The sequence below is a fragment of the Cebus imitator genome, unplaced genomic scaffold (assembly GCF_001604975.1).
Source record: "Cebus imitator isolate Cc_AM_T3 unplaced genomic scaffold, Cebus_imitator-1.0 Scaffold169, whole genome shotgun sequence".
Lineage (NCBI taxonomy): Eukaryota > Metazoa > Chordata > Mammalia > Primates > Cebidae > Cebus > Cebus imitator.
Window position 1 is genome coordinate 4,416,353 of NW_016107484.1, and position 23,413 is coordinate 4,439,765.

Consider the following 23,413-nt stretch of genomic DNA (forward strand, 5'->3'; position numbering starts at 1 on the left):
TGATCAATACAGCCTTGTGGAGGGGTATCTGGGCAACTCACCAATCAACATACTTGGTCAGTCATTTTATAAACAATTATTTATCTTAATTATTGAGTTACGTGAGATTTGGTTGTTTAAAATTCTGGGACCCCCTGCTCCGCTCTCTTGTGCTCCTGTTGCCATGTGACATTCTGGCTCCTCTTCGCCTTCTTCCATGATTGGAAGCTTCCTGAGGCCCTCACTAGAAGCAGCTGCTAGCACCATGCTTCCTGTACAGCCTGCAGAACCATGATCCAAAATAAATCTATTTTCTTTATAAATTACCCAGCCTCAGGTATTCCTTTGTAGCAACACAAAAACAGCCTAAGTCGCTAGAATTCAGAAGAGAGGTCTGGCCTGGAGCTACAGCTTCAGGAGTCACCAGTGTATAGAGGATATTTAAAGCATGATTATTAGATTTTTAGCATTATCTCCCCAGATCCTCCTTTCCCCATAGTAGCAGGATCACTTCTGGCCACTCCTTCTTTATTTCATTCCTTGTCAGATGGGAGATGGAGCCAGGGTGCATGAGTGGCCACTGGCACATGATAAAATGCCTGCTGAGAGAAGGCAGCTCAGAACATGGTGGAAATCATTTTGTTCTCTGTTATTGGAGGGGAAGGGATGATGAAATATAGTCCGTTACAGGACTGTATTTAGTTCTCACCAGGACAACCAAAGCACTAATTCAAGTCTTGAGTGAAGGATTTCTACATGCCTCTCCATGGGGCTTTCATTCCTGTTGTAAGCATCACTGCTCTGCTGTGCAGAGCAACTGACATGATTCACAGACTGTAGATACCTCCATGGACAGGCTGACGTTTCTGAATTATGAATGTTTCACAGGAGAATGACTAGAAGTAGAAAAAGAGGTTCTTTGTAGTTGAGGAGAAAGGAAGAAAGTGCTGGAATATGAAAACCTGAGCAGTGGAGGGCTCTTATCACTTGGAATGGCAGATGGTCCAGATCCTGGCCTGTGCTGGGGCTCTGCCTTTTGCAGACATCTGTAGATTTCCACCAAGTTTCCACTTGTTTACGTATTTCTGTGACAATGAGTTATTGAGGGCTTAGTCTCGACCTGGTGTTGGATATCAAGGGGTTTCCACTCTTAGGAGCTCAGAGTCAGTGGAAGACACACATGTGAACAAATAAATGAAGTTGAGGGCTAAAGTAAATGCACAGTGATGTTCCAAGAAGGACTGGCACATTGTTTGCAGTGGATCAAAGAACACATCTTGGGACTGTCCCTGCAGCCATCATAGCAGTTGATGCTGGGATGGGCATCTTGTCCAGCTCTGCAGGGAACAGCCCAAGGCTTTTGTTGTACTGCTGGGGAGGAGAACCTTTTCTTCTCTCCCTCTGTCAACTACCACGCTCCCTCTCCTTTATGGATTCAGATACTCCTGGCAGCCATTCTGCATCCATGAAGAACCCAAGAATGGAGCCAACATGGAAGAGAAGAGAGCTGAGACACTGAGACACAGATAGACAGATGGAGCAAGATGGTGGGGTTGGGGGCGGGGAGGTGGTGAAGCAAAGGTTCTGGGAATATTGTTGAAGTTCCTGGATCCAGCCCTATTTGAAGCCATATTAGATACATCACTCCGTGTCTCCCCTCTCCTCCTCCTCCTTCTCCTCTTCCTCACTTTTTCCCTTTTCCTTCCCCACCCTCTTCGTCTCCTCCTTTGGAAAAAGAGTGGGACACTGAATGTTTGAACGATTCCTGTGGACAGAGCGATGAGATATGCTTACTGGCTTAGATCTAGGTAATATGGGTCATGTGTCCTTCTACACATTGGTAAAGAAATGCTTTTGTTTTGTGTAAGTCTTAAATTCAGGTGACTATCACATAACATAGTTAAATATTTTAAAGAGCACAGTTCAGTTGTATTTAGCATATTTGTAATGTTTTCCCATTGATTCACTCTAATTACATTTATTCACTCTAATTACAAAACCATTTATTCACTTAATTACAAAACGATTTTATCACTCTGTAAAAAAAACCTATATCTATTAGGTAATTACTCCCCATTCTTCTCTTTCATATTGCTATAACTTCTAATCTGCTCCTTGTCTCTACATATTTGCCTCTTCTGGACATTTCATGTAAATGGAATTATAAACTATGTAAACTTTTGCATCTGGCTTCTTTTGCTTAGCATAATATTTTCAAGGTTCATCCATGTTGTAGCATGTATCAGAACTTCATTCCTTTTTATGACCTAATATTATTCATTTTATGGATAGACCACATTTTGTTTATCCATTCTTTTTTTTTTTCCCATTTATTTATTTTATTGCATTTTAGGTTTTGGGGTACATGTGAAGAACATGCAGAATTGTTGCATAGGAACACACATGGCAGTGTGATTTGCTGCCTTCTTCCCCATCACCTACATCAGGCATTTCTCCCCCTGCTATCTCTCCCCAGCCTCCCACCCCCCACCCTCCCTCCCCTATTTCCCCCCAACTGACCCCAGTGTGTAGTGCTCCCCTCCCTGTGTCCATGTGTTCTCATTGTTCAACACCCGCCTATGAGTGAGAACATGCGATGAACCTGGAAACCATCATTCTCAGCAAACTGACAGGACAGCAGAAGATCCATTCTTTTGTTGATGGACATTTGGGTTGTTTCCATGTTTTGGCTATCATGAATAATGTTGCTGTAAACATTCATGTACAGATTTCTGTGTAGATGTATTGTTTTATTTCTCTTGCATATATATCTAGAAGTAGAATTTCTGGGTTATATGCTGACTCTGTTTAACTTTTTAAGGAGCCACCAAATTGTTTTCTACAGCGGCTGCACCATTTTACATTTACACCAGCTACATAGGAAGCTTCCAATTTCTCTACATCCTTGTCAACATTTTTATTTTCTGTTTTTATGATTAAAGCCATTTAGTGGGTGTGAATGTCTGTTTGTGCTTAAGCTAGTTTGACTGTATTTTCTGTCACTTGCATTGAGTAATTTTATTTGTTATATTTTTGAAGGATAAGCAGATTTTGACATGTGATAATGGTAAGGGAAATAATTTCAGACTGAGGGAACAGCATGAGTGAAATCATGGAGGTGGGGAAGCCCAATGTATGTTCCAGGAATTTCACCTTTGGTGAAGAGACTCTTTTTTCCCCATAGTGTATATGGTTTTGTTGAAGATAATTCGACCAATACATGAGGATTTTTATTTCTGGGCTGTCTAGTCTGTTCCATTTGTGCATATGTCTGTGTTTATGATAGTATCATACTGTTTTGATTACTGTAACTTTGTAATATGTTTTGAAATCAGAACATGTACTACTTTCCACCTTGTTTTTTTCTCAAGATTGTTTTGACTATTAAAGGTCTTTTGAGATTTCATATAAATTTTAGGATTTTTTTTTTCTGTTTCTTCAAAAAATGTCATTGTCTTGACTGGAATTGCATTGAACTTGTAGATTATCTGGGAAGTATGGACATTTTAATAATATTAAATCTTTCAGTTCATGAACATGGGATGTCTTTCTACTTATTTTAGCCTTCTTTAATTTTGTTAATCAATTTTTAAAAAATTTTCTGTGTACAATTCTCTAACCTTCTTGGCTAAGTTTATTCCTAAGTATTTTATTACTTTTGATTCTATTGTAAATGGGATTGTTTTAATTTCATATTCAGATTGTTCATTGTTAGTATATGGACAAACACACCTGATTTTGATACATTGATTTTGTATTATGCAACTTTGCTGAATTAGTTTATTGGTTCCCACAATTTTGCATGAGATCTTTGGGGTTTTCTACATACAAAATCATATTACCTGTAAGCAGAGATAATTTTATTTTTTCCATTTCAATTTGTATGCCTTTCATTTCTTTTTCTTGCCTAATTGCCCTATCTTGGACTCCCAGTACTTTGTTGAGTAGAAGTGGTGAGAATGGTCATCTTTACCTTGTTCCAGATGTGGGAGGAAAAGCTTTTAGCTTTTCACCATTGAATATAATGTTAGCTGTGGGCTTTTCACATGTGGGCTATTTTAGATTGAGGTAATTTCCCTCTACTGGTTCTCAAAGGCATGTTAAGTTGGGTTTCTGCCATTGTAACCTGCTACCTTTCCTTTTATTTCTTGCTCTTGATGCAACTTTTTACTCCACATTTGTGTCTGTATCATGGAGGATTTAAGTGACACATGATCCAAAGTGCAGTCTGTCTTTGTGTCATTGATGCTTTCCACTCTGGAAACCCACTTTCTTTCCACTAAGCCCAGTTTCTTTGTGAGCCATATCCCAGTGGCATCTCTAGTGGGCATTCAAGATTGGGCAAAAAGAAATAGCAAAGAAAATTGTAAAGAAAAGTCCTGAGTTAGGGTCACTGAAAATGAGGCTGGGGACTAAATCCAGACACCAGGGGTCACTCCTGCGGGGTTTGCCTCACTCCTGGGCTCACTGATGTGTTCATGGGTCAGAATAAGGACATGGTTTGGCTCCCTTGATACTTTCTAAGTTTACATTCTTCTCTGGGAGTCATTTTTCCCTGCTTCAATAATCCTGTCTCCCCTGCACTTCCACAAGTCCTCATCCTCACAGAGATCAGGCTCAGGGGAGGAAGACCGTCTAGGCTTGGCACTGAAATTGCCTCCACCCAGCCAGCTCTAGTTAAGCCTGAGGTTGTACCTCAACAGCCTTCCTTGCAGCTCTGGGACAGCTGGGAGCTGGCCGGTGCCCATATGGCTGTGCCCCAGCAACTGCGTTGACGTCCCCCACTTTCAGCAGGGATGGGCCTTTCATGGTCTCCCATGAGCTCAATCATTCCAGCCTGTCTGCTGCATTCATTTCGGGGGATTTGCCAAGCGGAATATCTCCCTGTGTGATCTCTCTATGTTTTCAGTCCCGTGTGGGACAGAGTTCTCTCTGGTGTGAGGGGCATGGGCTGCTATGGTCCAGGGGTTGTGGTCATATGCGTGGGGGACAGGGTGTGTCCTGTTAGAGATTAAATAAAAATGAAACTATCGGCACAGACTTTAGCCTTTCACAGAGAAAATTACCAGAGTTGTCATTAAATCTCCAGCCACACCAGTTTAGGGCCATAGCATGTGACCATACCCCTGCTTCCATCTGGCAGTAAGCATTTAGCTGACTTCTTGGTGCGATAATCACAGATGATTTTAGAGTTAGAACGGCCTCTGCATTTTCAGCTCCCATTGTAGTGATAATTCAGACATCTTGTCCCCAGTGGACATGGGGTTGGTCTTTGCAGGGAGCCACTGATTGGATGACCTTTGCCTGGGAAGAGCTCTCAGGAGTACAGTGCCCTACTCAGGTCAGGGTTAAACAGTGAGCCTGACATATTGGAGACCTTAGCCTTATATTTTAATGAATTGCCTGGAGATGAACCTGAGAGTTGACATTTCCAGAGGACTCATCAGAGCTAAGGGCCTTGCGTATGTGGTCTCATTCATCCTCAAAATGTCCTGCTGAAGCTGGCATTATTATGATCCCCTTGTCACTGATGGAGAGGGTAAGTGACTTGTCCAGGTCACACAAGGGCTACAGGGTAAAGGCATGATTCATTTCTTAGTCTGATTCCAGATCTTATGCTCTTAACAGCAGCTCTACAATGCCTCTTGAGAGGGATTCCCTGGGATAGAGTTCAACCTTGCGGTCTTAATACCTGGCAGAGTTTCAGATACATAGTGGGTACTCAGTAAACAGTCACTGACTTCAGGAATGAATGGTTGTTCCAGCATCCTAGCCTCAGGTCCCCAAGGGAGAAAGGAGACTCAGGGAAGCAATTCTAGTAAACTCTCGGGAAGCAAACAGGCTGAATCAGTGTCTTGAGATGGCGTGAATAGTCCAGATGATTGAAGAAACCCCATGGTTTATGTTCTGTGTAGACACAGCCACCGCAGTGCACGTGGGTACAGTGATCTCCCAGCATCTGAGGATGTGTGGTTGGCAAGCTCCTGGTCTGACTGGTGTGATCTTTTTTTTTTTTTTTGAGATGGATTTTTGCTCTTGTTGCCCAGGCTGGAGGGCAATGGCATGATCTCAGCCCAGTGTAACCTCTGCCTCCCAGGTTCAAGTGATTCTCGTGCCTCAGCCTCCCAAGGAGCTGGGATTACAGGCATGCACCACCACGTTCAGCTAATTTTGTATTTTTAGTAGAGATGGGTTTTCTCCATGTTGGTCAGGCTGATCTCGAACTCCCAACCTTAGGTGATCTGCCCGTCTCGCCTCCCAAAGTGCTGGGATTACAGGCATGAGCCACTGTGCCCGGCCTGGTCTGACTTTAATCCTTAGGTGTACTCACAGCCCATTGTCTGTGAGGGCTGGAAGAGTTTCTTTAGAACCTTGTCCCAGGACCTGCAATAGAAGGACCTGCTCCATGAAGTGAATGGGTGCTGTGGTCTGAATGTCTGGGTTCCCCTCTCCAACTTTCATAGGTTGAAAGTTAATTCTTAATGTGATGGTCTTAAGAGGAGGGGCTTTTGGGAGGTGATTAGGTAACAAGGTACTACTCATGCATAGTACTAGCACCTTATAGAAGACGCCTAAGGGAGCTTGTTCACCCCTTTTGCCATGTAAGGATGCACTGAGAAGGCGGCACCTGTGAGGAATGGACCCTCACGAGACACCTAATCTACTTGTGCCTTGATCTTGGACTTCCCAGCCTCCAGAACTGTAAGTGATAACTTTCTGTTGTTTAGGAATCACCCAGTCTAAAGTATTTTGTTATAGCCACACAAACAAACTAAGTATAGAAATACAATGTTTGTGAGTCCAGTTATGTTTTCAGTCCCATGTGGCAGCCCTGCCATTCAGCTAAAAGAATACTACCTTGGCTGCTGAGATGAAGTGAATAATCCCCGTCATCTGTCTTCAGAATGAATGCCAGGTGCTCCACCATGGCTGATGGTTGCTTGTGTCTGTCCCAGTCTGGGGCTGCAGGTTTATCCTGGGCACCCTCCTCCTTACTCTGTGCTCTAGACACATTGGCCTTCCCTGCATTTGCCTCCATGCTCAGTTCATTCCTACATCTGGGCCTTTGCATTTGCTCTTCCCCCTTCCAAGGATGCCTTCCCTGCCCTCTTCACCTAGTGGGTCCCACTCCTTCTGTAGGTCTCTGCTCCAACACCCCTTCTCAAAAAGGCCCACCCCCACAATTAGTTTTTCCCAAGTATCTTCTTACAGTCCTACAGCATTTGCTCCTATTTGTAAGCGTATATTATTTACTTTCTGTTTTTCCTTCTGCAAAGTTTGCCTCTCCAGCTATTCTGTTGGCTCCATGAAGAGCTTGTTTTGTTTGCCACTGGACTCCCAGCAATAGTCAAAGTGTGTGGCTCATAATAGGTGTCTGATATATGCTGAGTGACTTAATTAATGAATCAAACTTTGTGTGTTGTAATTGCCTAAGATGAAGTATATTTTCATTCTGTATTGGGCCAGTCAACAGCTCTTTTGCGAGGCTCTCCTGTGGAGTTTCCATTTCCATAGTCCACACCTGACACAACTTCATTACTTATTATACTTATAATATTTTACTTATAATATTTTACTTATTGTAATATTTTACTTATAATATTTTACTTATAATATTTTACTTATAATATTTTACTTATTGTAATATTTTACTTATAATATTTTACTTATAGTTTATAGCAAAACTTGTCAACATGCATATTTTCCCCAAATAGCTGCTGGCCTAAGGAGAGAGAGAGAGAGAAGATAGGCTTGTGATGGTTAATACTGAGTGTCAACTTGATTGGATTGAAGGATGCACAGTATTGATCCTGGGTGTGTCTGTGAGGGTGTTGCCAAAGGAGATTAACATTTGAGTCCGTGGGCTGGCCAAGGCAGACCTCTCCTTAATCTGGGTGGACACCATCTAATCAGCTGCCAGCACAGCCAGAATATAAAGCAGACAGAAGAACATGAAAAGGCCAGTCTGGCTTAGTCTCCCAGCCTGTGTAAAGCTGGCCTCTCTTGGGATGCAGCTCTGTGGGAGATGAGAACGGAATCTGAACTTTATTCTCATGGATAAGGCTTCAGTGGTGGGCAGTGATTTGTGTGGAACATCATAAAGCGGAATCTTCCTCTCCACCCAGATTGGTAATTGATGGTGGACGGCCAGCTGTAATATATGGAGTGCTGAGTATACTTTAGTAAAGGATGCTTAGATACTTATAATCAGGCTCAGGAAAGTATTACTGCAATTCTGATTTAATACCGGCTCTATTAGAACCAGGCTCTCATCAGCCCCATGCAAATGATAATTTATGTCTTCATCAACTGCACATTTTACTTCTCACTGGGTTTTGGATCAAAAAGGCATATACATATATATCCCTTTTTTAAGAGTATAATATAGTTCACTTTCACTTTAAAGTGTCTGAATGGATTATGAAAAGATTCAAACTCAAAACTGATCTTATCATAATTTTAGAAATTTATCGGGAGAAAAAGGAGCAATACAGACAGCCAAGTAATGCAATTATTCTGATTTACGGTGCATATTCTCTCTGTCTGGCTCAATCCACCCCTTTCCTTATGAGAGAATTCTGAAGAGTCCTTTAGCAAAGAAAGTTAACTATTCCTTCACCAGATTTAGCTTTCAAAAAAAAAATCCCCCTTTTCCCCCCAATAACCTAAATTTTTTCTTTTCCTGCTGTGCGGCACAATTGTTACATTTTTGGTGTTGAAACGCTTATGTTTTTTCAACTTTATTAATATTGATCAACTTTTGTCTTCGGGTAAAGTTCAAACATACTTATCTGGGTATTTTGGATTTTTTAATTTGCTTCCTTTTAAAGTGTAAATAAAAGCAGTTTGGTCTTGTTAATTGGTTGAGTTTTTTTTTTTTTTTTTTTTTTTTTTTTTCCCAAAAAGAAGCACCAGGTAATTTGGTATCTGTCTTCCTGTTAGCTGAGGTTGGGGTGAACTTTTTATCTTCAACTACACAGGGATTATTGCTTTGAGAATAGAAACAGAGGCATGAGCAAAAGGGAATTTATTAGGAGGATGCTGGATTTCCTCATGAAATCCAGAGATTCAATGAATGACTGGGTCTCAGGAAGGAAAAAGAAACAAGGGTAATTCCAAGGACCTCAGAGGAAGGAATTCCTGGAAACTCAGTTTAGGGTTCTGTCTTTAATATTGACTCATTTCTCAATCTTATTCTCTGTATCTTGAAACTCAGTCTATAAAAAGAAAAATATGATTGGCTTGTTTCCAGTGAATGGATTGGCTTCCTATGGGTCAGAGGTTGATTGGGTCCAATTAGGTATGGCCTGGTTTGGGAAGGAGGAAGGATTAACCTAACATGACCATAGTCGGTGGAGTCCAAACCTGTGGGGAATCTTTCTCAGAGAGGTGGGTTATGAGCTGAGCAGACACCCCTAAGAGAGTGTTCTTTCACACCTTACCCTCCTCTTTTTTTTCCTGGTCTCTAGTGATCCACCTGCCTTGGCCTCCCACAGTGCTGGGATTACAGGCATGAGTCACTGTGCCTTGCTTACACCTCATTCCTCTTGTTGGGTATTATCTGCATAATCTAATGTTCCCCAACTTCAGTATACACACAATTTGTATGAACACATGTATGGTGAGGACACTGTTGGAGTTGGGCCTCTTCGCAACCATGTCTGCTTCCTTTAGTAGCAGCTCCTTAATTGCCTTCTGGGGGCTTCTCTTATGATGAGCATTGTGACTGGGGCTGTAAATCAAGGCGTCCTACTCTGCACTGATCAAGGGGTGAGGAGCTGACCGATGGTCAGCTGATAGGAGGCTCCCTTCTGGGACTTTGAGTCTTGAGTAGATTGCTGTAAGCTTGGACAAGACAGTATGAGCATATCATAGTATCTCTGGAACTGATGAGGCTGTTAATTTGCTACGTAACCCAGACTCTGGAGCTGCCCTCATCTCTGTTGTTTCTGAGACTGATTATTATTATTATTATTTTTGTGACAGAGTCTTGCTTTGTCACCCAGGCTGGAGTGCAGAAGTTTGATCATAGCTCACTGCAGCCTTGATCTCCCAGGCTCAAGCAATCCCTCTGCCTCAGCCTACATACCCAGCTAATTTTTAAAACCATTTTTTTAGTAGAGATGGGGGTCTCACTATGTTGCCCAGGCTGATCTCAAACTCCTTTGCTCAAGCACTCTTCTCACCTTGGGCTCCCAAAGTGCTAGGATTACAGGTGTGAGCCACTGTACCCTATCTAGACCTATTTTTTTTTCCAGCTTTTCTCTTAAACTGGTAGGCTGGTGTCCTCCAAAAAACTCAACTTCTGCTCAAGTTAGAATCAGTGCCCATTGCTTACAACCAAAGATCATTAATGGGAAAGTCAGGATAATGGTTCTGAAACATGGGATGACAGGGTCCCTTATCACAGGACTGTTTTTACTGAGGCCAAGAGATAGTCTCCAGGCAATGTCCTGAAGTTCATTAAAGAAGACACCAAAGACTTCTTTTTTGATTTCCACCTAATGAGAAAATCAGTCTGGTGTCTCTTGCTTGAGTGTCTGACTAATTGTGGTTCTATAAATGGCCTTCTATTTTAACTGTACGTTCATATTTTTGACTTCCGCAAAGTGTGATGGTGAAATGAGTCCCATTTGTGTGTTGTTCCTTCTCCCTTTCCCCTTGGCAGAGTTATACTTGTCCTTCACTTTCATTCTGCCACCACAACTCCCAGCCAGCAGCATTAATTATGGAGGGTTTGGTGCTACGTACACAGTATCACCACTATTAGCAATGTTAGCACACTGTCATGTAAATAGACGGGACAAATTCTCCTCACGTCCTGGCGACCTTCCTGAGTGTTGGAACTAGGTCTAATTCCTCCTCCAACCTGTTATGCCAAGTACAGGACTTGGCAATTAGTGATACCCAATAACTCTAACAAATTGAATTATTTCACTCCTCTTTTCACCAAAACCCATACCTGGTATCTCATTTTAGAGCTCTTTGAAGTTACTGTAGTTCTGTCCATTAAGTTAGCAGTTCTGGGTATATTCTCTGGAAGCTCTGGAATCTGAGTCTTAAGTGTTCACTATGATGGGTTAGGCATGATGGACTGAAGGTAAATACTCTACACAGCTACCATTGGCACCTTGACTTATTCCCCTCACTATAAAGGAAATTACTCTAATCTTTTGTTTTGCCCTGTCTTTGATTCAAAGAACCAATTACAGTCCACCTTGATGTCTTTTTCTTTTTATTTCTACTAGCTTTCAGCTACAGAATCCACTTTTCATGCAGTCTAACTACTGGCAAGAATGCTGGAAATGCCTGAGACCAAGAAAATAATGCACCTCTCACTCTCTCTCTCTCTCTCTCTCTCCTCTCTCTCTCTGTGTGTGTGTGTGTGTGTGTGTGTGTGTGTGTGTGTATGTATTAGGACAGTTGTGGGCATAGTAGAGGTGGCATAGAGGCTCATAAGATTACCTCTGGAAGAAATATCTTTATAGCTTGGTTATGCTGCATTCCTCTAAGTCCTAGACATGTCCAGTTAAAATAAATATATTTGAGCAACAAGAACTTGGTGAAGAGACAGCCAGGATGATTTCTGAGTGAAGAGGGCATGGGTACGAAAGCCGGCATGATCTCTGATTTGTTATGGTGTATTATCATGTTGTTTCATATTATTAGTGTGTTACAGTACTAGTGACCCATATTGTTAGTGTCTTACTACATGGTGTTATAAGGTATTGGTTATGAGTGTAGTGTATTGGTGTTAAACTGCCTGGGATTAAATCTTGGACCTGCCATTAAATCTTGGACCTGCTGGCTGTGTCACCTTTCATAAGTGACAGGATAATTTGACCAAGAGACATATTTTTGAGATTTTTATTAAAACAAGGCAGTTAGTCTTACACCTTTCTGCTGCAGATGGGAAGTTGTCTGAGTCTAAGGAACAGGGGCTCTCAGTGCACTTTAGTATTCTGTTTAGAAGCTTTGAGAATTTATATTAAAGGCCTGAAGAGCTGTGACAATTACTTATGGCCCACCCCCAGAACATTATTTGCCATTGAATGATATTGACTTCTAAATATCAAGCTTCCAGGCACTGCTAGGGCCCTCTGAGGGTTCAGTCACTGTAAAATTTCTATTTCCTAGTGTCAGGAGACAAATGTGTATAATTGCTGGCTGTCCTAATTATTTTTGACTGACTTAATGTCTTCATTAGATTTAATTACAGTCTTCCTTGTGGTAGAGCCATTGTTGATAGATGTTAAGCTTATGTTATTCTCTTAGCTGAAGTTAAGGAGACTGAGTGGGAATGGAACAATCTGAAGACTCCAAAGACTGTGTGCAGACCTGAGTAGCATTGTTCTCTTTCACATTACTGGATTGTTGTTCTTTTAAAATTTGTTCTGAAACCATAGGGAACCTGAAATCTGCTACCTTCGACTGTGGAAGCTCTCATCTGCTTGGGAACAGAAGGTCTCAGTCTGTACTCCACTTTTTACTTTGAAATACTATTTAGCACATCCTTCATGAACCCATTATTCAACAGCTTTGATAGATGTTTGTTTATTATAACAGGTACATCTCGTTTCACAGGAAATGCAGTAAGGCTGTTTCTTCCTTAGCTCCCAAAATGAAGGCTGTCTTGGAAAATGGGAAGCAGAATGCCAGAATTCCAGGCCAATGGGTATAACACAGCATGGCTTGCCACTAAGTAATTTACTAGGATATTATTGAACTCTTTGATCTCTACTATTATAGCTCATTGTAGTAGTTAGGGTAATTAATGTTAGATGCTGTAACAAATAACCCTATATCTCAGCAGTTTAACACAGTCTAATGAGGCTTGGATAGAGTTTCTGAGCCACATCCAAGTAGATACAAACAAGTCCAAGTGGTAATCAGCAATGCTGGCCACTTCTGTCCTATTTCATCTGGAAACTCTGCTTGTTGCCATGCCATCCTTGAAGTTTCCATGGAAACCCTGTAAGAACTCACAAGATGTTTTCAAAGGCCAGGACTGGATGTGGCTTATATCACCTCCTCCCACATTTCAATGGTCAGGCTGCAGACACATGGCTTTAAGAGAGGCTGGGAAATGTAGCTTTCCTATGTACCCAGGAAGCAGAAATGGCGAGGTGAACACACAGGATTGTCAAACGTGTTTTTGCCATTTTCTACACGTCTGCTGTTTGTCTTTTTCTGTGCTGTCATCAAAATGCTTTCCATCTACTAAATTATTTTTTCAAGGCCAGTCTCACATTCTCCTCTGAACTTCTGTTGGACTTGAGTTCATACCTTTAATATATGTTATTTGATCATATTCTGTCCTGTATTATGATTTGAATGTTTCCTATGTCCTGGTTTTGTCTCTTCCATTGTAAGCTAATCATGAGGTTCCCAAGGTGGTCTGGTTGAAGAAGATTTCCATTTTTCTGGAAAAGACTGTTCAGTGCTTAAAGAATGGAAACAGCTTCTATTTTAGCTCTTAATTTATGCAAAAGCTCTTAGCACAGCAGAAATAGAAGGAAACTTCTTAATTTGATAGACATTATCTTCTACAACTTTAAAATAAACATTTAATAGGAAATGAAAGTTAGGGAAAAGATAAGGAAGGCTATTAGTATCATTGTTCTGACACTGCACTGAAGGTCTAGCCAAGGCAATAAGACATGGAAAAGAAATGGGTTATAAAGTCTATAAATCAATTTTTGCTGCATAACAAATCACCCCAGAATTAAGTTTTTTAAGATAACAACCATTTACTTAGCATATGATATGGTTTTGCTATATCCCCACCCAAATCTCATCTTGCATTATAACTCCCACAGATCTCGTGTGTTGTGGGGGAACCTGGTGGGAGGGGTTGAATTATGGTGGTGGGTCTTTCCTATGAGGTTCTCTTGATAGTGAATGAGTCTCAGGAGATCGTATGGTTTTAAAAATGGGAGGTGTCCTACATAAGCTCTCTCTTTGCCTGCTGCCATCCATGTAAGACATGACTTGCTTCTCTTTGCCTTGTACCATGATTGTGAGGCCTCCCTAGCCACGTGGAACTGTAAGTCCATTAAACCTCTTTTTCTTCCCAGTCCTGGGTATGTCTTTGTCAGCAGCATGAAAACAGACTAATACACCATATAATTATCTGGGTCTGCAATTTGGGTTGAGCTGGGCTGGGAAGTTTTTTCTGGACTTGGCTTAGCCTGCTCATGTACCCGTGGCAAACTGCTGGACAGTTGACTATAGTTTTCAGCCACTGAATTTTGTGGTGCTTCATTATAAAGAGAACCCTAACTGATACAGATTAGATAATAAGGGTCAAAACTCAACATTTTTAGATTAAGTTCTTGTCTATTTAAAAGATCTTAGGGTAAGGCTAAATTGGAAAAATTGGTTTTTATCACATGTAAGTGTGTATTTATTTATACCAATCAGCATTTTGTTTTTACCAGACGTTGGTCCTGAGAGGCTTTTTTCCCCGAAAACAATACATTTGCAATTAGCAGTACATTTGCATATGCAACGATCTCTTTTTCTCTGGGTTTGCCTACCTAAGCTTTTTGTTATCCAATCTCAGATATCACCAGCAGATAAATTCAGAGAATTAAGATGGTTAGAGATTGACAAAATATGAGAAATCAGGTATTCAGCACCTTTGTTTATGGTTGAGAAAACTGAGGCGGAGAGAAGCTAAATGACTTGTCCAAGGTCACACAACTCACACATAGCAAAAGCCTGTGTTACTAGTATAAATATTTTTAAATTGTTATTTTTGAAATTTTACTTATTTTTTTTTAAATTTATTATTTAGAGATGGATGTCTCACTCTATTGCCCAGGCTGGAATGAAGTGGCACAGTCACAGCTCACTGCATCCTTGAGCTCCTGGTCCCTTGATCCTCCTGCTTTAGCCTCCAAGTAGGTGGAACTACAGACATATGCCACCAAATCCAGCTAATTTTTAAATTTGTTTGTGGAGATGGGGTCTCACTATGTTGTCTAGGCTGATCTTGAACTGTAGGCTCAGGTGATTCACCCGCCTCAGACTCCCAAAGTACTGGAATGACAGGCATGATCCGCCATGCCAGGCCATTTGTTTAAGTATTATTATTACTTTAGAAACTGGAATGTTTGATATCTGGATTAATGATCCTGTAATATCACAGTAAATATCTTCTGACTTATTTCCATTCAAAGGAAGAGGTAGGCAGTTTGAATGGTCCAAGATGGAACAGGCCTGCAGTATAATTCTCTATTGGTTCTGGAACCTTCAGAGCCAGAATATACCTAAAAACTTCTAAGAATGTTGGACGTTGAATACGTTGGGACTATCAATGACTTTATATCATGTTGTTATTTGTAGGACACTTTTTGAACTTATCAGTTATCCATGAAAAATAATTATCTATTGTTTAGCAACATAAATTCCACCTATGATGTTTTAGTAATGTTGGGGGGAGTTATTCCAGAGATTAACTCTGCAAAGAATGCTAAATTGTTTTCCTTGACTGTTAATAGTAACTAAAATACTAACAATGATAAGTTGAATTCTTACTGTGTGCCAAGTACTGTGTTGAATACTTTACATATATTGCTAATTAAATTCTCATATAACTTGGCAATGCAGATGTTATCCTCATTTACAGATGAGGAAACTGAAGTGTGAAGAGGTTAAACTCAAGGTAACTAAAGACAGAAGGGGAATTCATACCTGTATCTGTCCAGCCTCAAAGTTCTGAGCTCAACTCTTGTTGATGTTTTTTTTTTCAGTAGGCCTGCGGCAGTATTCAAACATATATACAAGTTCTTTTGATACTCCCCTTTAAGAAGTGAAACTTAATTTCTTTCCTTTTGAGTGTGGGCAGGAATTAGTGACTTTTATAAAGTACTCCATGGTGAGAGTAATGTGCGACTTCAAAGACTAGGTCACAGAAAGCATTGCACCTTCCTCCTTGCTCTTTCTTGGATCATTCATTCTGGAGGAAAGCAGCTTCAATGGTGTGAGGACGCTCAAGCAGCTCTATGGAGCGGCCCATGTGGTGAAAGACTGAGGCTTGCTGACACTAGCCATATGGGTGCGCCATCTTGGAAGTGGATCCTCCAGCACCAGTCGAGGCTTTGGAGGATGGCAGCCCTGGATGACAGGCAACTTCATGGAAGACCTGAATGAGAACCACTCGGTTAAGCTGCTCCCAAATTTCCAATCCATCAGAACTGTGAAATAATACATGCTTATTGTTTTAATCACCTAAATTTTGGGAAAATTTGTTATTAGCAAAAGCCTGTGTTATTAATATAAATGTTTTAAAATTATTATTTTAAAAATTTTACTTATTTTCATTATTATTCACTTTAAAACATTTATTTATTTAGAGATGGAGTCTCACTCTATTGTCCAGGCTTACTAATCCAAAGCTTTGGATTACTAATTACTAATACAAAGCCTTTTCAAGGTAAAGATAAACCCAAGTGAACCTGTGTGAGCAATCACAGACCCTGAGGGCCATCATGAACCAAACTTCCTTCAAAGCCACAACTCACCAAGGGTTTCCTCCATGGCCATGATATTCACTGCAGCTACAGAAAATGTTTCCTCTGTGCCATTGGCATGTTCATTTCAGATGACTTCTGCAAGAGCTGAGAGCTCTACCTTCACTGTCTCAGATCTGGTTTCCTGTACAGCGGAGAACCCACCGTGGAGTGGAATATTCTGCTATGATTTGCTGCTGGCCCACGTGAGCCTAATTGAGCTTGGTCCATTAGTCAGGTGTGGGCCAACCCACTGGCTCGATGGATGAATAGGCATTTGTTTGTTTGATTCCATCCAGCCATGCACCCTGGCAAGGGCAGAAAACGGCGTCAAAGTGCATCACGTGCACCAGAGACTGAGGGATTCCTTTTCTGCTTTTACCTGAGGCCAAACTGGATGAAATAAGCACAATATTTAAACTGACCAGCTCTAATAAGCAGAAATGGAAATGCCGATATCCTTTTCTGGGAAACACAGTTAGGGTAAAGGGAGTCTGCAGAGCCAGCTGCCGGGATGGCAATTAAACCAAGTTCATAAATTGGATTTTCAGGGTATTACTGGAAAAGTGGAAAATTTAATCAGGGAGGATCAACACTGCTCATGTGGAGTGAAAGTGGCCCATGTCTCAGGGATCTGGGTTTCTGTGGGTGGGTGAGAGCACCCTGCTGCCTGCCCCCACCGCTCCTCACTTAGCAGAAATGGGGGACTGGGTGCAGAATGAGCTTGCTGACCACCTGTGCAAACGTGGCCTGTACAAGTTACACCTGCCGCAGCAGTGCAGTCTTCTTTGTCTGTCTCTTGAAGTGACTACTGCTCACTTTTCCTTAACAGGCTCTCATGTGTACACCAAACACTGCTGCATGCCATGTGACAGCTAATCACATGCCTCTGCTGTCTGCAGCTTGGTCATGAATTTCTCTCTTGAAACTCAAGGGTAAAGGAAGGGGACTGTGTGGCTGCTTTGCAGGGGCCCCGGCTGCTCCTTCCTGGGACATGCCGCCTCCTCCCCAGGGCCTTTCCCTTCCAGCCTCCCCTGGTTTCCCTGGCCAGCTTCCTGCATGACGCAGACAGGAGCCAGGACTCCTGGAGGCAGGTATGTCCGGGGTGCTGGGCAGGGAGGCTCTGGCAGGGCGGGCACGGGATCTGAGAGGGATGGGAAGGCAGTGGTGGTTCAGCCTGCGCTCTGCGCTGGGCTCAGGAGGGTGCATCCTTGTCAGGGTCTGTCCTGTGAAAAACCCCACATGTTGTCCACTCAGTCATGTCAGCAGATCTCACTCGGCTCCCTGTGTCAGGCCCTGGGGACAGACATGGCGCCAACCGAAGGCTTGGTTCCACCCTCAAGAGCTGGCAGTCCAGATGAAAATAAACCCATGAAGATGCATAACTATCTAAGGACGAATGGCAAAGAGCCTTGTGAATGAGAAATACCAGGCACTCAGATAAAGGGAGCATACAGGGAGGTGACACTCTATATCAGGACTAGTGGAGTTAGAGTTCCACCCTGCAGGTGGCATGTCAACTGCAACCCGGAAACCTTTGATAATAAATAATGAGCACCTGCAGAGCAGCGGCTGGCACTCCACACCTTAGCTATGAAGTCCTCAAAACCACACTGGGAGGCCTCACTCCACAGTGCTGCTTGCTGGAGCCATGGCCAGACTGCTGGGAGCATTTTGAGGAGGGCATTCCCAGCTAGTTATTGCTCAAGCTAAGGCCTCAAAAAAATCTATGGAAAGACATCTTCAGTGTGCAAAACCCACATTGGATTAGTGTTTCAACATGCCCCGTCTGCCATCCAGAATTTCCCAGGAATCTTCTCGTGGCCAGCCCTAAGTAGAAACACACATGAAAGGGGATACGGGGGCGTTTATCCAGAGGAGCCACGTGGGCTCCCTGCAGAGTGCAGACAGAGAGTGCGGGGGTGGGGGGAATCTGGTAGGTAGCTTGGAGTCACACCAGAGGGAACCCCGACTACCCAGCATGCTAGTTTTTCTCCACTGGCTCTCACTCCCACTCACCTGCCTCTGTTTTCTTCCCTGCTATGTGCTTGGGGTGGGGGTGGTTCATACCAATCCATGACTTCACCTGGATTCCCTTGTTGCTGGCTTCTGGCTGGGCACTGCCAGTGCGTGGCATTGATGGGAGATCAGAGGGCAGGCAGGAGGAGGGAAAGGCAGGGTGCATCCTTCCTGCTTCTTCTGTGCACACTCACAAGCACAGAAGAGAGGCACAGGAAGACACACCTTACCTCTCCTTCCTCCCCGGAAATGGCTCTCCCTGTCAGGCTGTAGCTCCTGTCGGATGGCCCCTCCTCCATGGCTCCAGCTCTCAAGGGACCTCTGTGACACGATTTCTTCTCCCTGGCCCTTCCAACTCAGGGTGGTAGCAGCATTTTGCTTTTGCTCATCCCTGAGTTCTTCCACTTCCCTCATTATTTCTCGTATTTACATGTGAACCTTTGCAACAGTTACCTTCATCCAATTCTATTCCATTAAACCAGTGTAAGTGGCATCCTGCTTCCTGCTGGGATCACTGCAGATTCGCCAGGTTACAGACTTCATAGGGTAAACAATGGACAGAAATGCCTGGGCCTGCTCATCCCTTCTTGGCACTAAGCCCCTGCTGAGGACACAGGGCAGAATGGATAGAGCAGCCCTATGGTATCACAAATGCACTGGGATTAGTACATTTGGAGTGGTGTTGAGGCTGGTAGGACACTGAGCATTCCTTTGGTGACAGTTCATGAATATGTTTTAATATTAAGGTCCTTTTAAAAATTTCAGTACTTTACCACAGTCGTTTAAAGGATATCTCCGAACATTTAATGTGCAGGGCATTTGAGAGGCTGCTAAAGGAACTTAATTCATTGAGATTCGCTGAAGCTGTAGCACAACACAATGTCGTGTTCTCCGGCAACTGCATTGTCATCAGCCCTGTGGGCTCTTCACTTGGTTGAATCGTGGTGGGATGCCAGCCACTTAGCTCCAGTTTTTGAAACAAAAAACTGGAATAACCTCCCTGGATTTCAAGATAAGCTTATAACATGGGGTTGAGAGATATGTAATTGTAAGACTTGGCAATTTAGCCATTTCAGGGAGGTTTTATACTGGCATTTCCATTTTCCAGAAAGATTAGGCTACTCACAGAAGAAAGTACTAGGCTTCCTTCAAGACAGGAAGTTTGCCTGGCACTTGATACAATTTATTGTTCTGTTTGGCTCTCCCTATATATCAGTTGAAATATGTTGAAATGCCAGTGTAAGTCACCACAGTTGAAATTACGAGCAAATAAAATAATGCCACTTGTGTATATATCATAAAATACTGCATCTCTACCTCATGATAGGATTTCATGCTCACATATTAGTATGTCAATTTTTGTTGTTGTTGCAAGCAATAGAAGCTTAAATCGGCTTAACCAAATATTAGAGAGAATGCTTTGGCTCAAGGACGGGGGCAGTCCAGGAGGCAAACTCAGCTAGTTGGCTAGACCCAGGGCCTGATGTGATGGAATCCTCCCCCTCACTCCCTGCCTTCACCAGTGCTGCGCATTCTCTCTGGCCTTCATTCTCAGGTGCTCTCTATGTACTGGGAGCTTACCCCCGCTAGCTCAGATTCCCCTCCAGAAACAGGTCAAGTGTTCGGTTTCCTCTACCCCCTACTTCTTTCCATGGGCCTTGTGAGGACCGCTCTCTGTTGGTGCAGACTTTCTTTAGGCTGTGAACAGTATCATTGATTAGGTTTCGTTGCTTTTCATGCAGGCATATTCTAGTCATGCCTCCTTCATTAGCCTGATTGGACTTGATGCTGCCCACATTTTTAAACCATGCATTTAGGCAGTCTTGTCAATGTCTAATACGGTTGATGAAATGCACTGATTGATTTAGAGTCTTACCGGCGTCCTCTTTGAAGGATGGTTACCTTTATTTCAGAGCTCCGGGAGAGGTGGGGTTCCTCTATCACCCAGCCTGGGCTGCCCTAAGTCTGCTCTCCTCTGAGGAGACTGAAGCACTTTCTGCCCTCGTTCCCCTGCTGTTGACCTACATGGAAGCACTTGGCCAGGCAGTCCTTTAAGTGTCTGGGTAAGAAGCACTTAAATCTCAGCTTGGATGTTCTTCTCAAGCTGGAGAGTGATGCTTTCAATTATTTTCAATTGAAGGATGTCATTCAATGTTATAGCAATCTGAGATTTTCCTATCATGGCCTGTGCGGGTACGGGGTTGGCAGTTTGAGAGGTATTTCAGGCTGATTTCATTTAGTGCTGTCTTGACAAGGTGTGGGGGCTTTCCTGCCTCCATCATTTTGTCTTACAGACTTCCAGGGTTCCATCCTTTATTCTAGGGGATTTATAAAAGTTCTGGACTGTTGAAAAGTGACTTGGGTGGTGACTGAGCAGAGTCTTGAGCCACAGATACTTATTGTTCCTTTTGGACCCTCGGTAGTTGCTGATTGTGGACTATCCAGACTGTTTTTATCGGTATCTCTTTCTTTGCTAAGGCATTCGGGCCATCCCCTTTGGAGCCAGGGGTTTCTTCCTCTCTTTACCTAAGCATAAATGTAGCTGCTTTCTTACTTTAATTGATTTCTGAGATGTTACTGATTAAGCCAGGAATTTGACTTTGTCTGAAAAACTCAATTGTTGATGAAGCTTTAGGTGGTCGTTCCTGCTCAGTAGGTGGCCAGGAGTTGGGGTTGAGCAGCCGGTGGCTAACAGGAACACGCCTAAGGCAGCCATGACTGACAGGTGCGATGGTGAGCAGGAGAAGCATTTACATCTTAGTCATGCTTGACCATAAGTTGGCAAAGGGCTCTGTTCATTGTCGTGTGTTTAGACAAAGCAACCACCATCCTGACTCTAATCCTTCACCATGACAAAGGGGAAAGAGGCTCGGAAACTCTCCCACTAGCAATTAAATGATCAGTCCAGAGTGGACACATGCTGCTTTATTTACCACTCACTGGCCAAAATTGATCACATGACCCTACAAGCAAGTGTGTTTTATAGGCATGCTCTGGTTCCCTCAGGGTGTCTATTTCCATGTCCTGGTCAGAAGGCTGGGAGGATAATAATAACAGTGAAGGGTGATTTAATTTCTATGGGGAAGTTGAGTTGATGGCTAGATGCTTTTCCTATTTAGTGTTAGTAGGAATTACACTGAATATGTGCAATAAACTACTGTGTGTTTGTAGATGGTGTGGGAGGGTGTGGAGAAAATCACACATGGTATCCTTGGCCACCCCCTTCACTTGCAAATCTGTCAGTTATGCAAAGAGCTGTTGTTGGCTGGAGACATCTAACCATGTTGATAGCATGTCTCAGAGATAACATACGGCTTCCTAGCAGAGAAATGGCTGTGATTACATAATAGGACATTGCCGTCGATGTGCCACATCTCGTTAGTCTGTGTTTTATAAACCAGCCAGGCTGGTCCCCTGGTGGAGGGACTCAGAAAACATGACTCAGGAGATAGGTACAGAGGAGATCGCCTGATTCTGGTTGGCAAGACCAGCTTACACTCCAGGCTGCAGGGTCCTTGCAACACATTTATTTACTTTGAGATACTAGGGTCTCGTGGGGCTTGTTCTGATGCTCCGTGTCCTTCCATACAGAGGACACTGATTAGTGGTGTCTCTGGAGGTGCCTTCCAAAGAGCTTCCCACACAGGCTTCCATTAATTTCATTTCTAGTAAATCAGGTCTCTTGCCCAGAGGTCATGCAGGCTTCCTTTGGGTTATCTTTGGAAAGTGGCCTGGACTTGTTGACAATAAGCTTGGGAATGCTCAGTTAGCAAAATAATCTCTATAGGACTGCCCTTTGCGTTTGAGATTTCATTTTAGTAAGTCCCACAACATTAATTGAGCCAATTCATTTGGGAGAAGCAAGGCCTCTACTGGGCCTTTGGTGTGGTTATCATGTTTAGTTGAAATACCAGCTGCAAATAAGAAGCCCCCAAAGCTTAGCAAAATCACAGACCATCCCAAAAGCATATCTGCTGCCTGTATAGACATTTGATCTTGTATCTCCAGCTACCTGACAGGCCCTAGTAAAGGCTAAAATTTTGGCAAGCTGTTGACCAAATTTCGCATTTTGGCCTTTCAGAAAGGTTGGACTTGAGCAAGGCTGTTGGAGTTGAGAGCTTCTTCATTTGGTTCTCAAATAGGACTCACAAACACTTGTAAGTTTGAATTATCTAAGCAGAATGTCTCAATGTTTGGCACAGTTGGCATTTCAGGCTGGAGGAATCTCTGGTGGGAGGATAATGAGAACAGTAAAGGATGATTTTACTTTACGTGGGAAAGCTGAATCGATATCTAGGTGTTTTTTCTATTTAGGGATCTTCTCCATTATTTTCAAATGAAGGATGTTCTGGGCATTGTAAGATGTTCAGCAGCCTCCTGGCTTCTACCCACTGGATGCTGCTGGTAGGACCTTCCCTGACCCTGGGGTGACAACTGAAAATGTCTGCAGACATTGCCAGCTGTTCCCTGGGGGACAAAATTGCTGCCATTTGAGGACCACTAGTTTCAAGGAAGCTAGAGGGAGGCAAGAAAATTCCCATTTGAGGACGTGGCAGTCTGAGATTCCCCTCCTCTTGCAGAGGGTGAGGCATGGAGGGCTTTATTTGGAATGCTGTAAGAATGTTTAACGGAATGTTCCATGTGAAATGGAAGGGGAGGGATTTTGTGGGATGTCAATCTAGAAATAGAAAAATACTGGGTACTGCCAGGGAAGAGTAAGGTCTGAATGCCTTGAGGGGCTGTGAGGTTATGTGGATGTCCTAATACCAGGTAGCAGGCTTAGGTCAACTTGGTTGCAGCAAATGAGGAGAGTAGATTTTTGTGCTATGGGGTCCAGCCAGAGACTAATCAGTGGTGGGTCTCTGATTTCCCTTGTGCTGTTGAGTTAGGATCCCCAA

The 23,413-nt window shown here is 42.9% G+C and overlaps 1 protein-coding gene across 1 annotated transcript in view; it reads left to right on the plus strand.

Annotated features, from left to right (window-relative positions):
• Positions 1 to 23,413, plus strand: part of TMEM132B (transmembrane protein 132B) — a 317,249-nt gene that overhangs the window by 273,364 nt on the left and 20,472 nt on the right. The gene's annotated exons all lie outside the window — the stretch shown is intronic.